We start from the raw sequence: 25,989 nt of genomic DNA, 5'->3' as shown, positions 1-25,989 counted from the left end.
TGGTGTCATGTCCTGACCAATACAGCCAGACATGAGGAAGACACACACCTCCACCGAACACTAATCACCACTCCCCTACACCAGTGTCCTGATCACACACACATTCCCAGTCTCACCAGGGCTGCTTAAAGCTTTCAGTTCTTCCCCATAGTGTTTCACATCAGCATGACTATCAGTCTAATGCCACATCAGTTTCCTTCCTATTACTGTCACTCAGATCATTTCATCTCTCATGTCACACTTGACCACATGTCTCACTCTCCTGCCTCACGTCATGTCGTAAATGGATATCTGACTTTAAGGTATCTCTTATACATACATGAAATGTAAATAATTCATATGACATCCCCAAAACAAAAGGTGATAACAAAAAAAAAAAAGATTTTATCCGTTATGTTATGTTAACCTGTTGGCCAATAACATGTCATATTGCTTAAATGCATAAATGGCTGACAAAAGTTAACACAAACGTCTGACTGAAAGCTGAAGTCTAGCTGACAGACTATTTCCCCAGTGCCATAAAGAAAGGATGGGAAAGATGCAAATAAAAGAATGAACGTTTAAGAAATAATGGCACTGAGCAGAGAGCTGCATGCTCTGCAAACTAAAAGCGTTTTGGATGAGAAAGTCAAACTTCTTTATAAAACTACATTCTCCTACTTTCAAATCTCTTCCCCTTATTCCAGAAATAAAAATGATCACCAACAGGTACTATTTAGAAAAAGCCTGCCTATTAGAAGCCCAGAGAGATTAACTGATCTGACTACTTTTGCAACCCATAAACTAGAAAGGAGGCATGGGGAGTGGGTGTTTTATGATATCTGTATGCTGTAAAGTATTACATGGCCTCACACTCATTATGTGACGAACACACGAAGAGTTCACAAAACAGCAGCTTTATTAGCTTAGCGCTTTAGCACTAGTAGACATTGACAACTATACGCACATCACAAGCCAAGCAGGATCAACAACTGACAAGCAACATCGACGTGACACATACTTAAATACACAAATACAACAAGACACAAGCGTGACAATCACGATAATACAACAAGGAGCAGGTGAGACGAACGATAAAAAATACATACATGTCCATTCATACATGTAAACACAAGTACACATGAACGGACACACACGAGATAGGAGTCAGGGGCTGTTCCGTGACACATTATTTTTGAATAATTTTCACGAATCAACTTAAAGAATTTTTGACAAATTACCTTCCAATGTTCCCTAAACTGGCAGTATATTTTTGGTAGAGGACATGTATCAGCCAGGGCATTTAAACAAGAAAAATGTGACATGTCGACACAGGAGTGAGACTCGAGTGATGGGGACAAAGCCATGGTTTTATTAAAGAAAAACAAATTACTCTCGGAGAAGTGAGTAAGAACTTCAGAAGACGTGGACATCAGAGGTGTGAGACCGAGCTCCTCTACACGGCCGGAGCCGTGAGCTAGACTTCAGTCCAAAGCAGGCTAAATGCGAAGCGGTGGAGGACCTGTGAGGTAAGGAAAGGAGATCGGGGGAACAGGTGAAGGTGATGATCAATAAACAGGTGATTGGGAGCAAGCAAGCATGATTTGTACTGGTGTGAGGGGATTCCTGGCTGGGCGCCAGGACTTTTAATGGATTTTTAAAAAGCCATTATGCCATTATGTACTTGGCCTAATTTCAACAATGTGAAAAGTCAGAAGTCTTATTGCCTTCCCTCTGATGAACATATTTCAACAAACTGGAAAGGTCACAGGGACAAAACAGGAAATGACCACTTTTATACTGCTACTTAAAATAATGACAATAAGAGTTACTTTAATTACTTACAAGAATATTAGTTTGTATCAAAGTGGCCAGTGATCTAAGAAAATTTTATAGAGTAAGATATTTCCAAAAAAAGTTCAAATGCCTGCTGTCATATATATTTCATGTAGTGGCTGTGTATAACACCAGTCATTAAATATAAATCTAAAAATCATCATTATATTACTTCAATTTGCATAGGATTCAAAACGGTGAAGAGTAGCTATATCACAACTTCTAATCATTATTTATTCATCGCTTTGCATTTCACAGGGTGCAGGGTAACCAGAAAAAGTAAAAAGAGAAAAAATAAATAATATAGAATAAAAATGTTGCAGAAATAAATGAACTACAACATCTGAAGTAAATATGGAGTGCGTCTGTGTGTGTGTGTAGGAATGGGTGGGGTGTGTGTTTCAAGGAGTTTCTCTCCTTGAAACTTAAGCGTGTAATATATTCATGTTAACTTTGTTAAGCCACTGGGAGCAAGGTATTCAGGTAGTCAGGCCTACAACAGAGGCATCATGATATTCCATTGAATTTTTCATAATCGTATTACAATTTATTATATATATATATATATATATATATATATATATATATATATATATATATATATATATATATATATATAGCTATTTAAATATATATTACTCAATTTGAGTCCGATTCTTTTTTGTCCTCCAAACATGCTTCCAAACCAAACAGAGTCTAGTAAGGTGTCTCTTCTTCAAAATACATGCATTTGTCGGCTCATTCCTAGCGAGTGAACACTGCACAGACTTTTTCCAGACAGCATAATTAGTAGTAGGCTAAACAGTATAACTCACAAATTTAAGATCGCATTATAGTGCTCTAAAGATGCATGTCTGGCTTAAATAAACTCCACATTTGTGATCTAACTGAATTAACTGCCAAAGTTAATGTGATAGAAGGTGATGAGATTTGAAATCGGGTGACAATCAACCCTAATGCATCAGTGCAATGTTGAACACAGTTTGAGGGCTGTTATCACTTAACATGGAAATTAACTCGTTAAGCAAGCAAGATTTAAGTTACTACTGTATTCTTTGTACGGCTTAAGTGTCGGGTGAAATGAACACATTTCTGAAAGGACTTGTCTACATAGTAAATATTGGCTGTGTTTACCTGCTTGTGAGTTTGTGACAAAACAGTTCTCGTTCCTGTGTAGCATAGCTATAGCTTTTGTTTTATGCTGTTTTACATACTGTATCTGGCATGATGTAGCCTACATTAGAAAATCATTCTTTAAGAGGTAGAGGGTTTAAATATGTTTGGGCATTCATAATTGTTGTACATGCTTACGCTTAGGGCCCCTGGTCCCAAAGGGGGTCTCATCTACCCCTCACGCTGTAAAGAAAACATTCCCCTCAGCTGTAAATACCATGCACCTCCCTAAGAAAGATATGTGTTTGATGCCACTCGTTTCTGTGGGGTATGAATGTGCACTCTTCCCGTTTTCCGTATGTATGTAAGTCGGTCTGCTCAAATCGAGTGCCGAACCAGTGTGTTCACACACACACACACACACACACACACACACACACACACACACACACACACACACACACACACACACACACACAAATGTTTAAACTGCCACATTTTGACCATCAAAGTTTGGTACAAGAGACAGAAAGGGGAAATAGAGCAGTTAAAACCATTTCGTAGGAACAGTTCTGTGCCTCTAAACCCAGTGGGGGAGCAATCCTTCCCCTTGGTCCACTAGTTATGTGCCCATAAGGGTATTTGCATATTTTATGTATCAAATATAACTGCCTTTCAATTTTCCATTAAGATGAATTATAAATGACTTTTTCAAGGTGAAAGAGTTGCAGTGGAAAAGTTGTATCTGCTTCTCATTTGCTGCAGGTTTCACCATGTTCCTGAAGTGATTAGACATTGTGATGGACCAAATGTTCAAACTGTTTCTTTTGCACTATGCTAAACTACTACCCTTAAAAGTCAGTCATTTTGAGCCAATGGTGAGAGTGATGTATTAGCTGTAATGTAACGCTCTGGTGTTTACTGCACTGTTGTAACATGACACTGAGTTTTGCGCTGCTCAGAGTGCAATTATTTACTACCACAGTTCTGAGGGCTGGTAAGTACATGGGTAGACTTTAATTGTTATGGATACCTTACTCTTACTGTAAAATGTAATTCATTCTCAAGATAATTTGGTAGAAAGGGCTGTAAATTAGAGGGAGCCCACTCGTTAAAATGTGGTGATGTAGATCTCATCAGTTCATGGACCCTTGCTAGAATGAAAAGCATGTCCTTCTTCTACACCATTAAAACATGGACTTAATATAATGGAGAAAAATATTCTCTCTCGCCCCTGAAACTCAGGACTGCCATATCTATTACCACTGCTGTTTTCTGCATCCCGAGTGCTATCACAATGTCTGGTTGGTTCTCCACTAGTTGTTTATATGTCTGGATCTGGAGGTCCCACAAGATCGTAGCCTTATTGCATGTGTTGCTGTATATGATCTCTGCCACTTGGTTGTGTTTCAGTGTATGTTCTCCCTGCCAGCAGTCTGCATTCTGTTTCTAGGCCAGGATTGTCTCCTTTGCACAGTACACATCTTAGGTCTTCACTGGTTTCACACACACACACACACACACACACACACACACACACACACACACACACACACACACACACACACACACACACACACACACACACACACATGTATAGGTCTTCAGCAAAGGTTCACACACACACACACACTCACATACACACGTATATATGTGTGTGTGTGAACGTTTGCTGCTGCTAATGAGGTATGAGGACCCTTATCTGAAACAATAACCAGTTTAAAGCTTCTCTGAAGGGGTTTAGCTACAGTTTATATAATGCATGAAATACAGCACATTGACATATAATTTTACAGAATCATCTTTATGGTAATTGTCTCACGGCTGAGAGAAGAGATAAAGCAATTCAACATGTGTGCAAAGTTTCAAAGTTTTGAAGCTTTCCCTCTATTATATTACCAAAATGAGCCAATTATACTCATTTCAGAAGTCTAGGAATAGAATGACAAATACTCTTGAGTCTGGAATCCGCTTATAATATCTCTTCCTAAGGGCTTATTGAACTAATTATGTTTCAGTGGGCTACAACTAGAAAGAAGATACAGGGACGTCATTTGGCTATTCCATTGTTTCCTTAATTGTTTTCTACTTTGCTAGAATGATTGTATGATTGAACAAGTGAGCAACTGAACATCAATTTAAAATTAGTTTCATCATGTATGTTTGAACACCCAAATCAGTTTTAGACAGTGCTCAATTACTAAGATGTCTGAAATTACAGACCCACTTAAGGCAGATAGAAACGTCTTCTTTGACATTTGAATTCTAAAATGTATAACCATCAGGTGCTGTGCATAATGCCATTGCATCGTTAACTGACAGATTCAATAATAATCAATAATCAATGTGAAAGCAGGACTGTCAGTGTCATTCTGATAAAGCCCGTAGTCATCTGTGTTACACAAAGCAACATGGCTTTTTCACATAATGATTTATTGGTACCTGGGAATTGGTTTGCTTTGAAATCATTGAAACATTGAACCTGATTCAATTATTTTTATTACAGAAACGAGAAAACCTAAAGTCTCCAAAACAGCTAAATCTGCTTAATTTGACAGATGTAGTATTATTACACTATTTAATAATTACTAAACTAAAGAAACATAAAGCTCACACGCTAAGTTAATGCACTGTAGACTGTAAGGTTCAATATACAATAAAACCTTTGCTTCCACAGTTTTCCTTAATAATATGAGTTAAAATGTACTTGCTTGAGCATGTATAATCACCGTGAACACAGCATTTGAAAATGCTAATTTATAACTTTTGATATTACCCGCAGCCACACAAGTCATATAACGCTTATGAAAAATCATTAAGCGCAATTTAAATGTGAAAATCTTATTTTAGCTCCTTTATATGGAATTCCACAGCTGTGTGAATGAGAGAGCCCCTTTCTGTTCTCTCACTCCAGGACATTGAATTAGTTTTTGGACAGGTTCTTGCTTTTGGCTATCATGATAATCATGATAATCGTGATGAGTCTTAAGTGTTTATAATGGACTGTTCACTGGGCCTCATGCATTTTCTTTGCCTTTAAAAAAGAATGTTATGTTTTTTCTATAGCATTAGATCATATTTACCTAAGGGAATTAAAAAGTCAGAGAGCCCATCTACACCTGTTCATTTTGAACATCTTGTGTATCAGGATTATATCACATTAGATATTATAGAAATACAGCTGTTAAATGCATCCAGTCCACATTAAGAATAGAATCTGAATTGAAGTCTGATCAGCCATTGGATGTGGTTAGACATTTGTCGAGCTCTTACATCCACACATGTCAACCAAACCCCTTCGCTTACATTATGTCACAAGGTGTGTCCAACCAGGATCCAGTCAACAGCAGACATGTTCCTGGAGCACCTTGAAGACAAGCTTGAGAGGCTGCGCTCCACTCTCTATCCAGTCACTTTCCGTTGCACTTTGACTGTAGGGGCTGACATCTTCTCTAACTTTCAGAAAAGGAGAATCATACCTGAAAAGTTTAGTTGCTGCTTCCGTCATTTACATTTGGAGCAATGACACTGGGAAAACAACACATAAAGCTGGTTGTGAAGCAGAGCAGTGTATTTTCTCCTGATGTGCTACATAACCATCGGGTTTCAAGGTGGCCACAGCCCGAGTCTGTACAATTCATCTAGATAAATCCAGTCCCCATATGATCCTGATATGCAAGATGCATGGAGTGATCATGTGTAAACGGAGCCTGAGTCAACCACCTTGAGATATAGGTTAGGCTCATCAGTGCAAGACAGTGTGTGTACGGAGCTGGAGCAGTTCTGAGCAACTTATCAAGTCTGGCCCAGGGTCTCTGGAAGGATTGCCCACAGTGTGCAAGCCTGCTGAGGTGCATTTTTAGCAGGCAGCGAGCAGACGTGTGGAGGTCGCAGAGAAGCTTGTTGAGAAGGCAGACAGCTCCCTCCTTCCCTCTTGCCTTCTGCATAAGCCCACCCGACAGAATTGTATGAAAGCTCTTAGTGACATGGGGCCCACTGTAGTGCTCTTTATTCACAGAGCCATTTGCTGCAGGGCTGAACACATCGTGTATGCTGCTGCCTGCAGAAGCGTGGTGGCTGTGTATTAATGGGAGAATTGTCCCAGGCACCGGATGATAGTTGAGTTTTAATTCATCACAAATGTTGAATGATCAACCTTGATTCAACGCTCATCTAAAATAAAGGGGGGACTGTGCATCCAGTCACAACTCTATTTTAATATAGTACATTTAAAGCAGCGGCAATGTACAGCAATACCAGGTTTGTATTTGCAAGTTACTCAAACGTTTATTGCATCGGAAATGTGATCTGCTAACACTAAACACAACTGATCAGGAAAACCTACACTAGAACTGCTGGTATTTGAGAGAACAGGAGTGAAACCTACAGTGTTTGTGGTAAGTGAGTGGAACAGAGAAGGCAGTGGAGTCTGGATTGGTGGGCTAAAGCCTTGCTGTGTCTATGCATCACGAAATGGCCAACCTGTAACTCTCAGAAGCACTTGTAATTGGATTCTGAAAGACAGTAATGCAGCCTGGCCTGACTCCCAGCCCCTTAGAATGAACATGGTAAATCTTATTGTCATTTCTATTATCTTTCATTGAAGGTGTGCTTTTCTCACATACTGGAAACACCGTGTAGCTTAATAGTGGTCTATAATACTTGGGGAGTCATTACATGGCACTGCTGTGAATGGACCACGTAACCCATCCACTTATCTGGGTAGCTTTCTTTACTCTGCTTTCTTCTGTTGGGGATTTTGTTTATTTTGTTTGAGTTTTTTGTTTCTTTCATCTTTACACAGCCTGCTGCAAATCACTGGTGGAGCTGCTCCATACATTTACAAGCTTCAAAGGCATCTGCTGCATATAGATGTGACCATTTACATTATGCAAGACCTGTGATGTTAATGCATCCTGGCTCCTGATTCACGAGGCTGCATCAGAGATCGGAGGCGAAGCATCTGGTTAGCATCAGCTCGCGACCTGCCGAGGGCTGTCGGTCGAGGAGAAGGCACGTTTTTCTGAAGCGACCAGGACAAAGACTTGAAGAGATTTACAGGGGGGAGGGGAGGGGGTCAAAGTGTAAATGAGGCAGCAGAGACATTGACTGTGGCGGGGTGGCGATGGTCTGTTCTTGAGAAATGGAGCCGTAGGAATGAAATGGTAACCGGCAAATGGAGTGAGACTCTGAAGAAAGTGAAGAAAGCCCTTACACCTTGACGCCTCATCACTGTTACAATCCCAGAAGATGTTTTTTTTTTTTGCCTTGGACAAATCTGACCCAACTGAAGGTGCTGGCTTTAAAGCTGTAGCAGGAGATGAAGAACATTCATTGCACTGGAAACAAATACCCATGGCCAAGATTACTTGCTCAAAGGCAGCTGATGACATGTTCACTTATACTGTTGTGAAGATACAGGCTGTATTGTAGCTTACCAAGATCATGCATGAAAACTGAAGCTGAAAAAATAAATTTTATTTATTTGTTGATAAAAACAAATGTGATTGCACTCATCTGCCCTGTCTAAACCACTGGCCACCACTACAGAAACCTCTGAACAAAGCTTTACTACCATTGTGAATAATCTCACATCTTGTTACTCATTCTAATGATAGTCAGATAATTAAACACTTCATTGGTTTCCAAATTTAAACCTTTCCCTAGCAGCAGGACGTGTGACAGCCGATGGTTTCAAAGTCACGCGTCGTGCCAGGCGAGCGCTGGAACCTGACCACAGTGAGCTGCCGTCTCGCGTGGCACGGCTCATCAAGAAGAAGGCGGTAGCTTGTTGACAAAAGACACGTTATGGTGACAGGCCTGGAAAACCCTGCATTGTCAGGCAGCTCAACATTCATTTCGCTTTGAGTTTGTTGTGTTGAGGTGGTGCACCCGGGGGTCTAATGGGCTCTATCCTGCAGTTACGCCTGGGGAAAACAAGCACAGGCGAGCCCAAAAGCCTGCCTCTGCGCAGGCATGACATAAACTCACTGAGAGACATAAATCAACAGGGACTCCTGCTCGTCTGAACCCCCGTCTCCCAACGGCCAGGAACAAAACAGAAAGACCCGCCTCTGGTTGCTTGTAGTTGCAGTCTTGGGTAGGACTTTTAAGGAAAGGGGACAGATTTGGGCCAGCTCCAGTCCTAATGAGGGCGGATGAGATTCAGGTAAGGCCCTCTGTTCTGCTGGGGGAAGAAGGTCTGGTGCCCTTGCCATCACAGAACCCAATTATCTAGCAGTGTTTTGCAGGCCCAACAGACAGCAAGGCCGGGGAAACACTGCTGTTATGAGCTAAATAACACAGGCAGACACTTCAGTTCCATTTGCCGCTCGATGTTGAATGGCTGATGACTAAGGGTGATGTTAACGAGACTTTGTAAAGTTGCACATCAATATGCACTCCATTACCCTGTCACACAGAGCAGTCCCCATCGTATGAGCATAAAATAATTATGGTTCAAAATTATAACTTCCAAAAATGAATGGCAAGCTCTAGTAAACTTCTGTGAAAGCTGGGTGTTTGAGATTACTTTGCATATAAAATAGAAAAGGATTGAATACATTAACTTGTTAGATTAACTCTGTGCAAGAACAATTGAATCAACTCTGTCAACTCCCAGAGCCCAACACTTGCAAAGAAATATAAAAATAAGAGAAAACTAAAATAACCTAAATAATCTATAAAAATAAAGAGAATAAACTAAAAATAAGAGAAAAGAGAATAAACTAAAAATAAGAGAAAAGAAATAATATAAGGACATTTAACAATGAGAAATAAAGAAAATAAATCTTAAGGTGCATCATATAGCAGTGTGCAATGGGCAAATGAGTCTGTATTAAGTCTTGTATGTATTTCATACCATATATATCAACAGCAAATGTCAAAGTAAAAATAAAGTGTCAGTGTTAGTGCTGTTTCCTGTGTTCTTTGTGTCACATTTATCGTGTCAGTTCAGGTCAGGGCTGACGGAGGGTGTCAGTGTGGTTTTATAGTTTGGGTGAGTGAGGATGGAAACGGTACCGTAGTCTAGTTTAACTCCGGGAGTAGATGGTCCTCTGGTGCTTGTGGCAACAAGGTGCAACTCTAAACTACTTTCTTTATCTGCCCTGTTTCATTAATGCAGACTGGAGCATATTCAGTGTGTTCAAACCTTCTGTAGTAACGGTTGGCTCCTTGATCATAGTGGTGTTGAGGATCAATGTGTCCTGTTGGTTCTGTATGCGTACTGGTGTTGTGGCAGAGATAAGAGTTCTGATGTGATGGAGGTCTTTCAAGGCACTTCATAATAAAAGTCATCAGCAGTATTGGCCAGTAGTTCATTCAGGCTTCTGATGGTTTCTTATGATAGTTTTCCTCTGTATCGGTACGATGTTTGTGCACTGCTTGTTGAGACAGACTCAGTTTGAAGTTTCTTGTACATACTTCAGTCAACTGGTCCACACAGTCCTTCAGCACACTTTCTGCTACAGCATTAGGTCCTGTGGTGTGTCAGAAATAAACCCTTCTCAGCACCCACCCAATGTCATATCTGCTCATTATCACTACTTGGTCATCTGCTGGAAGTGGTATTATTGCTGGCATGTATCTGTCACACTTGTGGATGTGAGCAAAGAAACTATTGAGCTTGTTTGCATCATTGCCGTGTGGACTGTCATGGCTGCCTCTGTAATCTGTCATGACTTGTATGCCTTGCCACATGCATCAGTTGTCTGTGTTTCTGAAGTGGTTTTTCGATCTTCTGCCTGTGATTGTTCTTGGCCCATTTTCTATGCCCCGTTTTCAGATTCGGCCAGGAAACCTTGTAGGTTTCTGTGTTGTCAGATCTGAACGCAGTGTTACATGTTTTCAGCACATTCCAAACCTCCATATTCATCCACAGTTTCTGGAAAAAAAGGAAACCTTATCAACAGTGACACTGATACAGATGTTTATAAATAACAACACGGCAGGTCTGTGTTTCAAATACGTTGCTTATTGCGCAAGTTAATTCACCAGTCTGTCTTTTCAGTCTTGATGTGCAGTGACTCCACTGGGCCACCAGGTCTTTATGGTGGGTTGATTGTATTGTGAAACAAGCAGGCAGGAGTCCCAAATTCCCACAAGCCCCTGCTTTGAAATGTCCCAAAGCTAATTTCACAGCAAGTTAAGTAGCTGATGGCCTGTTAGGCGTCTGCACAACTGTTTAGCACAACTACGTGGCCACATGGTGCATATGTTTGTCAGTTCCACGAAAAGTGACAATTCTGTAGAAAATGTGACTTATTATGGGGTTTTGTGAAGTCCCATATGTAGCACTAGAGGAGGTACCTTCAGTCCTCTGCATGGAGCATATTAGATCTGATCAATGGGGAAAGGCCTGGCACAGCTGAATATCACAGAAAGTGCAATTTTAGTCATGAAATATTCATCTGGAAAATTGCAGCAAATGTACAAGTGTTGGGTGATTTATACCTTAAAGAAAAATGGTAATACAATTCCCAGTGTGATCAGAAGCCCCGCCCCCTGGCTGCCCCCAAACGTAGCATGCTGGAACTTCTCAGGACCTTTTTCCTTGTTTCGCTGAAACTCTTCCAGAAGGTTTTTGGAGGCGTGTTTTGAATTTACAGTATCCACTGTCCTGTAACTGTTTTGTAATTAACAATCTTGCTTCCTTTATGAGAAGCCAAGCCATAAGGAAACAACAACAAAAGACAAATGCTTACTAGTTTAATCTCACCATGGCTAATACAGCCAATAAGCAAACTGAATATTAGTATTTGAGGTGCTAATTTTTGCTAAAAATTTGCAAAATCTTTTAAAAATGTCTTTTGACATTTACTTCATTACAGTGATTATTTGCACTATGCAGACATGTCTTTAATGCTTATGTCAGTCTATATGAATGCAAATGCCCAAATGAACAGCCACACATTTCTGTTCCTTGCTGCAGAGCTGAGGGGCACTGTGTACTTGAGTTTTGCTTATTAAGATATTCCCTGTAAATATAGATCACTTATGTGAATTATGTTCTCAGTCAAAGAAGAGGAATACTGTAAATAAATAAAATAAGTCTGATCTTCCATCCCATACAGTCTATGGTTTAGTTCCACCCCAGCTATTGATCTAGTCAGGTGGCTTCATTTATCAATGGAGTGTCTGCATGTTTCCACACATATACTATAATGAAATGTGGGATAAACCGGATAAACTGAGATTTAGATAGATAGATCACTTTATTAATCCCAGAGGGAAATTGATATTTATAATTAGATTTATACAGAAATATATGGCAGGGAAATGGGTGTGTATATATGGAAACTGTGATGCCATGCGTAGAGTCATATGTAAAATATAGAGAGTGGGAATTGACAACACCCTGGGGTAAATGTGGGGAATTACAGCAAGATTCTCAAATAACCATCCTCATGCGTAACAGTCCATATTAAATTATGCAGCTCCATAATTACAGCATATAAGCTACTAAACAGTGTTTTCTCTGATGTGTTTCTTCATTTATTTATGTAGACCAGTTAATTATCCTGTTTCTATGTATTCATATTTATTGGTCCAGATAACTATTTGCAGCCGTCAATATGTTAATCCCCTCTCCAAATGGAATTGTAATTTCATTCATTATGGGTTGGTAATAGGTGTGGATAATTACAGGTTGCAAACAGCTGTAAAACAAGTGTACACATTCAGAGCTTTATAAAAAAGGCTAGAAAGGAGGCTGCGTTGTCAATAGCACAATGCCTTTTTTAGCATTATTAGAAGACTACACCAACTGCTTAATACAAAAACAAGTTTTTAGAGATTTCTTGCCAACTATGATGATGACTGGCTAATGAGCCAAGTTAGAATATGAATTTAGAGTATGAACTGAGTATCATTACCTCTATGTATCAGTGTCTCAATGTACAGAGTTGGGTTTTAGAGAGACCAATACCAGACAGGCAACACCTGTCCACTTGCAGGACTTAACGACCCCCAGATCCCTGGCAATGGGTTGCTTCCTGAGAAAATTAGCAGATAGGTGAGTCACTAACATCCTAAAGTGCCATCATGCCATCCACTTTAGTTGGCATAATTAAATTGACACATCTGTACATCAGATTTCATTACACAGTGGCCTAACAGGCCAGGCTCAAAGTGCAATTTGCAGCAATATTCTCAGTCCTAAATATAATTGGAACAATTAACTGAACTCGTATAGCTATAAGGACAGCTAATCTGAAATAAGATGCTTTTATCAACCCAAGGAAAAGTGATTCTTTAAATGTCCAAGTATTTTGTGATGACTCAATGAGCAGTATTGCTGCTTGATGGCCTGGCTCAACACAGGGTTCCTTTATTCTCTAGATACAGCAGTATAGGAAACAGGTTGACTGGTACTCCACAATCTTCGGCTCTACAATGAATTCCATTGTGGAACGCGCCATCAGGTTTCTAACAGGGTGATGGCGCTGTCTGGATGTGTCAGATGGGAGACTCTGCTATATCGGCCAGAAATAGTCTGCTGGATTGGGAGGACATGTGCTGTGCTGCACAATATAACCAAGCAAAACGGCCTCCCTCTCCTCACCCCTGACCAGCAGTCCAGTGACCCTCAACCAGACCCACATCTCTTCTCACAAGACGAGCAGGAGCTTCATACTTTGAAACTGCATGAAGATGGGATGAGTGTAATGTGAATTAATGGAAATCAGTGCACATTTTTTTAACAAGCTCTTTTAGTAATATTGATATTTTAGACATGATTCCTTTGATTTGATCTAACTCATTTGTCATCTTCTCAATTGCTGTAATTATATTGATTTGTGTTTGTAACAGCATTGCTGAGTACTTGGTCACAGCTGGAGGCATGTGTAGCACCATCGACAGGGCTGAGGTTACATGGACCACAACAGACATGGCTGAGGACACGTGGACCACCACAGACATGACTGAGGACACGTGGACCACCACAGACATGACTGAGGTCACGTGGACCGCAACAGACATGACTGAGGTCACGTGGACCACCACAGACATGGCTGAAGACACGTGGACCACCACAGACATGGCTGAGGTCACGTGGACTACCACAGACATTACTGAGGTTATGTGGACCACCACAGACATGACTGAGGTCACATGGACCACCACAGACATGACTGAGGTCACGTGGACCACCACAGACATGACTGAGGACACGTGGACCACCACAGACATGACTGAGGTCATGTGGACCACCACAGACATGGCTGAGGTCACGTGGACTACCACAGACATGACTGAGGTCACGTGGACCGCCACAGACATGACTGAGGACATGTGAAGCACCATAGGCATGGTTGAGGTCATGTGGACTACCACAGACATGACTGTGGGCACATGGAGCACCATAGATGACTAGGAGCACATGGACCACTGAACACAATGCTGGTGCTGGGTTAAGAGTATTCAGCTCTACCATCATCACACATCCACCACATACATCCACCATAATCTCAAAGACCAAACGTCACTGTTAATATTCTAAAAAATATAGGCTAACATTTTATTGTGTAGATTGGATCTTCTGCTCAATTATCAAAAATAATATTATAAGTTTATTCTCCTGTGCTGAGCTCATTAGCAAAATTATTATCTCCCTTCCTTTTACTAACCACACCATGTAAGAGGGATTCCAAAAAATGTAAGCCAACCTGCCTCTGAAAAGTTTCTTTGCTTCAACTTTTTAAATTGGCAACTGTTTCTCACCTCAGCAACAGTGCAGCTTGAGGAGCTAACACTATTGACCACTCCAGCAACATGCTGCCACTCAATTAACTTGCATTTATCGGTGATGTCATTGCTAACAGCATGTTTTTCCTCACTTCAATTTCTGTCGCAAGAACTTTCATTTCACGTTCTGCAGGATTCCTTTATTTTACCCTTTTTTCTGCCATTGTGGCCACTATCTTATACAAAAATGAATAGAACACTCTACATTGAAATATTCATCATACATACACTTGGAGAGCTGAGCAATGTCTTCAAAGTCTCATAATGGTAATCCAGTGTGCAGTACAGTCCCACGTCTGTTCTGCAGACATATTAGTAGATCTCCCAACAACATGAGGACCAGTAAGCTGTTGGTCACAGTCACTCACTGAGAAGAAAAAATAAGAGAGATGCCACCAGGGAACGTTCACCACTACAAATTCAGCACCCACAGTGACATTTTAGCAAGATAATACATCTTGGGAAGATCTCAATACTTACTTAGTTCCCATCACTGCAATAGAGAGCACCTTTAACTCCAATTTCAAACTTTTATAACAATCCTCAAATCTGGCCAATTAACTAAAATGTCTTATCTTGGGAGGTGTTTAATGGTTATGCTGTGATTCTTCCCCATGGAGGTCAGTTATCTTTGATGGTGTATAGAAGAAAATGAACACCCCCTCTTATTACAGATATAATTCATTCAAAACAGAGGATGCTCCATGGGCTGGCAGTGGGAAATATTCAAAGTTTATAGAAGCTTTGCAAATCCGATTTTTACTTAGTCATTCAAACATTGCCACAGGCAAGGAGAAATTGTGAAGATGCTTCTGCCATGTGCTCATGATTCATATGTCCCTTGGCTCCTTATTTAAGTTTAGTTGCTCCTACTTGGCATGACCTAAGAAGCAGCAGAATACGGTGGCCTGGTGTTAAATGATATACAAAAACAACAGTGTGGTTCCCTTGGTGTAAAACAAATGAGTACGGGGAGATGCTTGACATTTGAAATGTACACGTGTCTCGTTTTTCATGTTTGCCATATGTTAATATGATATTGTTTCAAGGATTCTTTGGTGGATTTGTAGATTTAGCTTTAGCATACATTCCTGAATGCCAAATGTGTGTCCTATACATCCTGATGAGTCAAATCCTAATTCTGCTCCTGCGGCTACCTTGAAGTTGCACTGGGAACATCAAATGGAATGAGTAAGAATACAACATACCAGTCAAAACGATGTACATGCTGTATCTTATACTCATCGTGAGTGCTTTAACCCTAGCTAACAAATCTTGACAGTTCACAAAGGTTGACCTGGTGTTGACTGGTGCAAATGATGGAACAATACACAATGTCCTTAAAGGTTAATTAACTTTGTTAAATGACACGGTGTTTTCACTGAAGACATCTGTCGGGAATGTCCAAACAGAGATAACCCGAGACACTACCTGCCCGTCAACTGGACCTGCTTGACCATCTTTACACTAGTCCTCCTGCAATAATTATGATATGAATAATTCAGGCATTTTTAAAACTCAGTTTTTTTTCAAATGCATGTACTATCTTGATAAATTTTATCCAGTGATGAAAAGGGATACAACACCACCTCAACCTTTTCTTCTATTCTTTCTATATATAATTCTCTGCCATCATTCATGCACAACACTGGGTAATTCAATCAGAATATCCAAAGCCTCTGTTCCTTCAATTCTTTTTGAACAAAATTTTAAATGAGCAATTATAACATTTAATATTCAATCAGGTGTTTGCTGCAGCACAGAGGCTGCAGCACAGATTATGGCCCAAGATGCTGCAGTGATTTGGTGTTCCTCCTGAATATTTTATAAAGCACCGGAGCATTTGAGTAATGATGTAGGGTCTTTAATAAGAGAAAGAGGCAGGGGTGTGGGCACAGCTGGACACTTCAGATGCCAGTATCTCTCTGGGATTTCACTGCAGGAAAGGCATCAAATGATGGATGCAATTCTCCACTAACTAAATTTGCCACTAAAGAGGAAGAAGTAAGACTGAAAACAATAAAGGAAGAAAAGGCCCAAAGCAGACTATGGCAGTTACACATAAATATAAATACACGCCTATTTTTTGTTAGATCTTTGTTCCAAAATGGAGACGTTATGTAGATCTGAGGTTGTTAGCACCATGTTGTAATCTGTCTCAGCGTCTTAGACAAACATCAAGTAAGCCTTTTAATAATGATACAATTCTGATTTTTAAAAGCTACAGTACAGATTATTTTCAAAGCATAACAATTCTTTACAAATCACTGCTGTTTTTTTTCCATGTTATACTAAAGCATTTGGATATGATTCAAGTAAAGAAAAATCAAATGAATAGGTGCTTTAAAGAAAACAGGTTAGCCATACCACAACAACATGTGGCAATATATATCTCATTTGGTGCCAGTAAGGTTAATCTGGATGACTGCCTTGTACACATAATGCACTGCATTGAGAAGCTTTAAATGCTACATGTCTGATTTAAGCAGATTTTGAAAACAAGCTGCAGATTTGCACTTTTTATGTAGGTCAGTGTATAAGTGGCTAACAGGTTTCGAATGTATTTTCATCTCGAGTTCTATATTACACCATCTGCAACGGGTGTCACAGCACTCCGAATGGCTTTTGCATCCTATTTGAAGTGTCCTTTTCTCAAAAATACTCTCCTTGTGAATTGTGATAGTAGAATATCAATAACAAGAACTACAACTAGTCACAAAGGACAGCACTCAGAGTTTTTGTCTCTGTCCTTGTCTTTTTTGTCACTGTCCGTGTCTTTCTGCTTCCATAGAACTGCATGCTGTAACAAAAAAGTTCTTAGTCTTATTTATGTCTATATCTAGATTTCTCATTATGTAGTTTTTTTGAAGTGTCTAGTTTTACTCATTAAGAATGTTTGTGTTTTCACAGTCAAAAGAAGCAGAAAAAGGTCTCTGTAATATTATCTTTATGTATCACATAATATGTAAGATTAAGAAAAGTGGTTCTCTAGCTCTTTTCTCATGTGACCGAACAAGTGTTTATTTATTATTTATTTATTAAGACCGCAAGTTCACTTTTTCCCTTACATACAGGCATAAGATATTAACAGATCTGATGAGGCTCGTTTGGAAAAGATTCAATGTTTTATATTTAATGCTTATTTAATATTCTCTCTTCGGAGAATGTTTTGGGAGGCATAGGATGATTTCTCCAGGAAAACGAATTGACTCAGGGCAGCTAATTAAATCAGACGTTGTAAGGTTGAGAGAAGTAATGAGAGGGGGAAAGTTATCATTCAAGTAGAGATTGCCTCACTAAATATAGACAAAATTATGTTCAGCATATTTTCTTTGGGGAAATATGTTTCTCGCTGACATGATGAACTGATGGTGACTTTTAGGGGTTGCAGAGATGTTACTTCACAATAAACAATCCCACCCCCTCCCCCTTTCCATATCCACTGTCCTGTACTATTCAAGTATTATCTCTCTCTCTCTCTCTTTCTTAGTCTCTGAATGGCCTACCATAGACTACATTCCCCACAATCCCGTTTGTTTCTTATCCCCTGATCATTAGTTGCCCCTGTGTCTCATTGTCTCCCTTATCCATCCCTCTATATGCTGTGACGTTTGTCATAGTGACATCTTGTGTGCCATATCTAGCAATGGTGAGCCATTCTTGTGTGTTTGCTTACCTTTGAGTTCCAGTTTTGACTTGAGGCTGTTTCCTTGGTTTATGCTTGTTTTTGCTTGCTCTGTTTATGGTTAGTCTGGCCAGGATTTTTTGACCTTGCATTAGGACTGCCCTTTGTGCATTTAAACTGCTGAATTCTCACTGCAAGTGACTTTGTCTCTGTCTCCAGAGCCTGATAATTGTTTCCTTTTAATTTGTTTTGTATGGTATATTTTGAATCACCTAAATCATTGTCCAAAACAGACATCCAAAGTCTTGGTGTCTTTTAATTCCACTTTTATTGGCAACCAACTTTGGATATATTTGTAAAAACATTTATGGTCTATGTTTTTATGTAGTTTGATATTGTCCTTCAACATATGCTGGCTGAACAGCACAACCCCAGCCTATTGTGCACAGTGTAGTCTTAACACATTACATATGTTTGTCTCTGCTAATATCAAAGTCTGTTAGCTAGCTATAAAGGCACTAGGCATTTAAAGGTGAAACTGATTTCTGGTCTATTTCAAAGTCACTTTATGGCATGCTTGGTTGCTTAATGAGAAGAAAAATTACACCTTAAATTACATACACATCTATTTATTCATTCCTAGACTTTTTGAAATCGTTTGATCATAGTCCAGGAAGTTTCTGGAGCTCAGCAGATTAGTACCTACACGCTGGTGTACCCAGAAGCCAGCTGAGCACCATAGAGGACTAATTTGATGAAGAGTGATTCAGTCAGTGCTGGTCTGTATGGGTCCAGTGTAATTGAGGCAACACTGTTTTGGTGGAACTTAGCCATCATGCTACCACCTCACAGAGCCTTTACTACCTTTTACATTCTGACAGAATTGCAGAATTCTGTATCCTGGAGAATCAACAGGGATTAGTGACACTGCAGTAATTGTAATGAAAACCAGCTCATAAGCTGGAAATGGCATCCTGACATAAATACTGCTCATAATTAGGGGAACTAGAGCACTAGAGAATACCTAGTGATGAGATATCAGTGTACAGATCTGTATAGGCCTACAGATCGTGTAAAAAGGTGCTTCAAGATTTTTTACACACCTTCGATGCATCAAATTTCTCCCAAGTCTAACATAAAATCTGTGTTTTTGAAACAGTACTTGATAATAAGCATAACAAATAAGATGAAAAAAGTAGCATGCCAGGCATAATCTTTAAACAACTACGCATTTTGAAAATAGCTGGACGTACTTTAAAAGGTTGTGAACAACATCCACTTGCTAAATTCCCACTTAAATGCATTTGGCAATTCCCCTTCTGGATGTCTACAAAACCAAGAATAGAGAGATGTGTGAGATACCACACATTCATTCAATATCCTCATGGCTACTGAGGTGACAACACTGCATTGCAAAATACCACTGTGCAACAATCCCCATGGGAGGACAGCATACCCTAGAATTGCAGGATTTATGTGTGGTGCTGTGTCAGGCACAGAGTACGGGGTTCACCACACCTAGAGCACTGGACACCTCCAAGTAAGTTTGACATGCTCAATTTATCAATAAACAAAGCAAAAATAAAAGAAAGAAAACATCATTTCTAGATATAAAACAGTTCAACCAGCCTCTAATGTCCCTTAGGCAAATACCAACAGTCCTCTTGGCAAAGTACACTTCTAGACTTAACTTCAGTCAGCAGGTAATTAAACAACACATTTAAACACTCTTCTACATTAAGCCTCCATCTTCTGTCCTACACCACCCTTAAATACACAGAGCACAGTCCCAGGCTAAACCAATATATCAGGTGGATTAGTCTTACAGAAAGGCATTAAAATTCATCTTTGTACATCAGTCCAATGGCCATTATCAATACATTTTACTGGTAAGTATGAATGTTTAATAATGTATTCCTTTTCTCTCCACAGATTTTCTTCTGTAGCTCCTTCTGCTTCTATAAAGTCATGGGCCCTTCTGACTTGTACAAGGGTTGGAGCTACTCCATCTCACACTCCTTTGGCTTGAGGATTCCAGGTAAGTCCAGTCTCTATAATGTCGTCCTATAACTCTGTGATGGGGTGGATCTCTGATCTCATCATACACTACTCACAGAGTTATGGATATTTGGGTTTCTGGAGAAATTTATGGAAAACGTAAAAGGTTCACATCACAGTGATCATGAAACATCATGAAAGTAAGCATGCAATGGTCATCTCATCTCAAACAATTTATTGAAACAAAAGCCAACAGTATTGGGTATACCAATGTATCAACTCAACATGTCATGTTCCCTTGAGTGTCAGTACAGCTTGACAAGGTCATCTTATGCTGTTCACGAGTGACTGCTGAAGCATGGCACCCCACTCATCTTGAAGGGCAGCCCTAAGGTCATTGAGGTTCTGTAGTACAGAGTTATGCGTCTATACACTGCAACTTAGATGATCCCATAGGTTTTCTATGGGATTCAGGTCTGGAGAAAGTGCAGGCCACTCCATTTGAGATACATCAGGCTCCAGCAGCCGTTAATGATACAACCTCGATGAGCTGGAGCATTGTCAAAATTAGGTCTGAGCTGTTCATGCAGAGGCACAATGACTGGATTAATTATGTTATTTAAGTAGTATGGGCTTGTTACTGTACCATTCACAAAATGTAGGGCAGTTCTGTACTGACTAGACACACCTGCCCTGTGACACCACCATCACCACCACCATCACCATCACCACCACCACCATCACCACCACCACCACCACCACCATCATCACCATCACCACCACCACCAAAGGCTCGTCTGGTGACCACAGTGGCTGATGCATAGCGTTCTCCTTGATGTCTCCAACATCGTTGGCAGCCATAATTTCTGCTCAGCGTAAATTGACTTTCATCAATAAACAGCACTAAGCCTCACAGTTCCCTTGTCCAGTGTAAATGCTCCTGGTGGTGTGGTCAGGTACACTTGCAGGTCGTCCAGCACACAGACCACTCTGATGTTAACGGTTTTGAATGGTCTGACATGACACTTGGGTGCCTCTCACCTCCCTTAAATGTGTCTGGAGTTGTGTGGCATTCATTATCTGGTTCCGCAGGGCACTGTTCACAATGTAGCGGTCATCAGTGTGGGATGTGACCAAAGGACGTCCACTTTTATGCCTTTCTGTGACTCTTTCAGACTCTCTGTCTCTGTAGCAAACTGCTGATGACACTCTAAGCTCCGTGGCCACTTCAGTCAAAGAAAATCCTGTTTGAAGTCTCGCAATGGCGAGGTACTATTGATCAACTGTTAGGTGTCGTCAGGGCCGGAGTGGGACACTTTTTCAGCCCGGGAGTTTCATGCCCAAATACGGCCCAAAATTATTTTTCCCTCCCAATCGGCCCAAACTAGAGACTGACATGAGCCGGCCCATTGGGAATCCTCCCGAATCTCCCGATTAGCCACTCCGGCTCTGGGTGTCGTCTTGGTCTGATGATGTCAAAATGTGAACAGCATGATGAGGAGGACTTTTAAAAAACTTACAGTATTCTAATTGAACCAGGAAATGGATTTTTAATCCAATTTATGGACCAAACACCTGTTGCGAATTTTGCCATTAAGCTCCTTGAACAGCAAATTGGCCAAAAAGTACTGAAACACTGAATAGTTGTACATGTGCATACAAGTGTGTAGAGATCACCTGTAAAGGTACCAGTTTAGGTTCATCCTAAAATTTCACAAAATTAGGTCTGAGCTGTTCATGCAGAGGCACAATGACTGGATTAATTATGTTATTTAAGTAGTATGGGCTTGTCACTGTACCATTCACAAAATGTAGGGCAGTTCTGTACTGACTAGACACACCTGCCCACACTGTGACTCCACCACCACCATCAATAAACAGCACTGAGCCTCACTGTTCCCACAGCAAATTGGCCAAAAAGTACTGAAACACTGAATAGTTGTACATGTGCATACAAGTGTGTAGAGAAGATCACCTGTAAAGGTACCAGTTTAGGTTCATCCTAAAATTTCACTCAAAAGCCAAATAACCCTAACTTTTTGTGAGTAGTGTATATTATGACACAGGAAGGATAGAGATAGCCAAGAGAGAATATAAATGGAAGACAAAGTCAGCTGGAGTTTTTAGGGGTTTTTTTTAAGTTATGCAAATTGCATGTTCAGAGCAACCTAAGTTCACTGGGAAACTTGCAAATTTCATATTCTGAGCTCAAGATCACAATCAGCCAAAGATCATAGTCATCAGCAGTGACAGTCAGGGGTGCTCATTGTGGCATGAGGTCCTTTGTGGTTAATGATTGCCTACAGGCCTTTTGATAAAGACTGTATGCTGGTGGCTTCACATTGATTTTGATTTGCCGTTGCAATGTTGATGTATAACTGGCCACTGTTAAGAAAAATGTTACCTTTATTGTACTTGAACGTAAGGTTATGACAAGAATAACAACAATGTCAAAGATTTGCACACTAACATGAACCAAGCTGTCACTGTAAAGCATATCTTAATTAAATTAACTGCACGGTGACTTATAATAGTCAAGTCAGTCAAATCAGTGAATTGCCTGGTAATCAGTATTTAATCAGTCTCACCTACAACATTCATTGATTTAACATGGATTTAAACATTTACCATGTATGTTATCCCATGATTCATTTGTATTAAGAAGCCTATGTAACATTCTAACAGATAAGAATAAATCAGATTTCAGGTATTTGAGTAAAGTAAAAAAAAAAAAACACTTTCAACATGTCTTTGAAAGAGGTTGAAAATGTACATAAAGAGAGGTACTTCTCTTGAACATCAGATGAAGGACCTCTGTCGTGTCAAACTGAGCTGTCATATGAAAAAAATCCTACAATTCTCTCCATGTAAAAAGAAAAAAGCAAAACCAAAAACATCCAATTATTTTGCCTCCCATTGCTTATTGTTTTAGCCCTGAGAGGCTATGAAAGTCATTGAACTGGGAGTTTTAGTAAAGTGACAGTGGCCATCTACAGCAAAACTACTAATGTCCAACTGCTTTTATTGTCAGCTATGAGAACCATTCTTCTAATTAAATATTCTATCTGCAGCTGAATTGACATCGCAATCACTTATGGAAACTGTCATCTAAAACATGAATTTATCACTTAATTACCCTTAAAGAATCTTCAAGTATATTTTCTATACTTTTAATAAATGAACGGTGTGGAAAAGCATAATTATGTCTCATAATTAGACAACAGGGCTGCAGATACTGAAGGTGTTAATGTAAACATGTATCCTGTCCTCATGCGATACAGCCTGCTCGGGTTCCTACCATGCTCACAACGCTGCTTCCTGCTCGAAGTTGCAGTGGTCACAGCAGATGAATCAATGACGGCAATCCCATTATTTTTTTTGTCTGCCGAGATGAAGTGAACAGAACAGCTTCTGTAATATAAAAGACCTAGAAAAAGACATTTCTAACAATTATCGGTTATTGCATACTATATATTAGCAGCATGTACTTACATTACCTGTATATCTTGGGGTGCATTGTAAAGTCCTATTTGCAGTACGTATGTTGTTTGTTTTCCTTGTTTTATATAGGATCCTTGTGTCACAGACTTTGTGGTTGTGTCTGCATTGTGATTATGGCTGATCCTAAGGTGATACTGTGAGTCTGTGTTTGACCTACCTGCCAGTTTTCACCATGCTTAGGGGGAAAGACCTAAATAAATAAAACGAATAAAAAAAAAAAGACTTCACAGGTAGATCCAAAAGCCCGGAGCTCCCCTGCGTTACTGAAGGCTCGGCTCAACGTGGTTGGAACAAGGCAGACGAGATTGAGAAGCCACGCTACAAAGAGCTACCGCAGTGCAAGGTGGTGGAGGATGGAGCCGCCCTCTCTTACACTCCGGCCCGTACTGGCTGCCAATTCATCTCCCGTCCCTGGTTGCTGTCCCTCCTGAGTCTGTGTCCCTGCCCCTTCTGCTCAGGGGCTGTGTACCCCGTAAACGTAATGGGTTGTGCCTCGGCATAAGCACGGATATTTGTCTATGTGATTCTCCTACGGGGTATGGAGAGGGGGCGGAAGGCGGCCCCGCGCTATCCTGGCTCATCGAGAGATGACAGGCCGGGGAAGCAAGCTCTCGGGTGGTTGCTTGGCTACCCAGCTGTGTCCTGGAGGAGGGCGGCTCCAGTTCCGGTCCTGGTTTCCTCATTCCGTGTGTCCCAGGGACGTTCCCTACTTGAGGGGACTAATGGACCATAGAGACAGTGGACTCTCTGGGAACTGATGCTGAATGTCCGTCTCTCCCACCACCTTTCCCAACCACAGTCCAGTTCTGGTCCTGGTTCTGCTCCCAGTGGGGAGTAGGTCTACCAAAAATTCAGATATCATACATGTAAAATGAAATAAATAAATACATTTACCACATGTTTTTTTCTCTCCTTACAAGTAAGGTAGCCCCATAATAATAATATCTATAAATTATACCTGTATGTTGTTAATATTGCTGATAATACCAAATACACTGCATAAACCTCCAATCAACTGAGGACAGTGTGAGACAATATGCTCTGATCTTCACAGATGTGCAATGTGGACAACATTATCCATCAAGCTCCTGCTCATATCTCCTGTTGCTTTTTTTTATAGAATGTCAAAACACAGCATCTTTAAGCACACTGTTTGATTGCTCGTTGTTTGAGAGCGGTGTCCTTCTTAGTACATCATACAGCATTCTCTTGAATCTGCCGTATGCAGCGTATGTAATAAATGTATTTCAATGAACAGTTGTGCCTCATATTATGGCTGCCTTACTGTTGTTTCCCCTGTTGTTGAACATCTGCGGGCAGTTGAATAGGCCTCTCGTCTGAAATGTCTTCCATCTCTTGAGAACTGCAGTGAAACAAGCAATCTGGATCAGCCTGGCTTTATTACAACCAAAAGTGGAAATAATCGTGAAGCACTCGCTTTACGTGAACTTCTAAGTGATTACTTCATTACTGCATTACTTCAGCTCTTGTTATCAGTTCTTCAGCACAGTCGGCATAGCCGTTTAAGAACGACTTCCGATACGGCGCTGCAGTTTGAGCGTCGTGACGCGGGTCTGACACGAATGAACAGGAGCAAAGCAGCAGAGCTACAACTAAAATTAGCTGTAAAAAAAATGAACTTTTGTAGCAGGGCATCGATGCTGAAGTACATTATAATACGGAGAATTTTCATTAACGACAAAGAAACTCCAGCCTCACGCGACGATAAACTTCGCTTCAGTAGTTCACCCTGTCCGCATTCAGCACGTGTTTGTGCCTGCTGTGGGTGGGTCATCTGCGGCCCTGCTCCTCTGCTGTGTGCCCCTTCGTGCAGTTACACATCAGACACACAGAATAACCCCCTATTTTGTCTCTTTGTGAAATTGTGTTTAAAATTCCATCTTGCCAGTTCAGTCTGCTTAGATCTAATTCAAAGCTCGGAGTTCCCAATCAATATATATTTTTTTCTCACTCGGGTGTGGGGGTTTAGAGCTTGTTTTCAACGGCTGATAAATGGCTCCTGAAAATAGAGATTTTCTCATTTATCCGTCTGAATAAATCTGAACACAGATCTTCATATGTTACAGCAACGCCCGAGGTTATAGGGTACAGACTCGTTTATTCATATTGCAAGGCCTTTACATTTGTCTGTTCCCACTTTCCCTGAAAGATGTTGAAGTCGAATAATA

The 25,989-nt window shown here is 40.4% G+C and overlaps 1 long non-coding RNA gene across 1 annotated transcript; it reads right to left on the bottom strand.

Annotated features, from left to right (window-relative positions):
* Window positions 1-23,855: 23,855 nt before the first annotated feature.
* Window positions 23,856-25,576, bottom strand: LOC143484704 (uncharacterized). The gene is made up of 3 exons (XR_013122697.1): window positions 25,280-25,576; window positions 25,086-25,163; window positions 23,856-24,640 (listed from the first exon to the last, which is right to left on the bottom strand). It is a non-coding gene; the product is annotated as an uncharacterized LOC143484704 (long non-coding RNA).
* Window positions 25,577-25,989: the final 413 nt, after the last annotated feature.

Source organism: Brachyhypopomus gauderio, chromosome 21 (genome assembly GCF_052324685.1).
Source record: "Brachyhypopomus gauderio isolate BG-103 chromosome 21, BGAUD_0.2, whole genome shotgun sequence".
NCBI classification, from domain to species: Eukaryota; Metazoa; Chordata; class Actinopteri; order Gymnotiformes; family Hypopomidae; genus Brachyhypopomus; species Brachyhypopomus gauderio.
The sequence above is the reverse complement of the archived record's forward strand: the minus strand, read 5'-3'. Positions and strand labels throughout refer to the sequence as shown.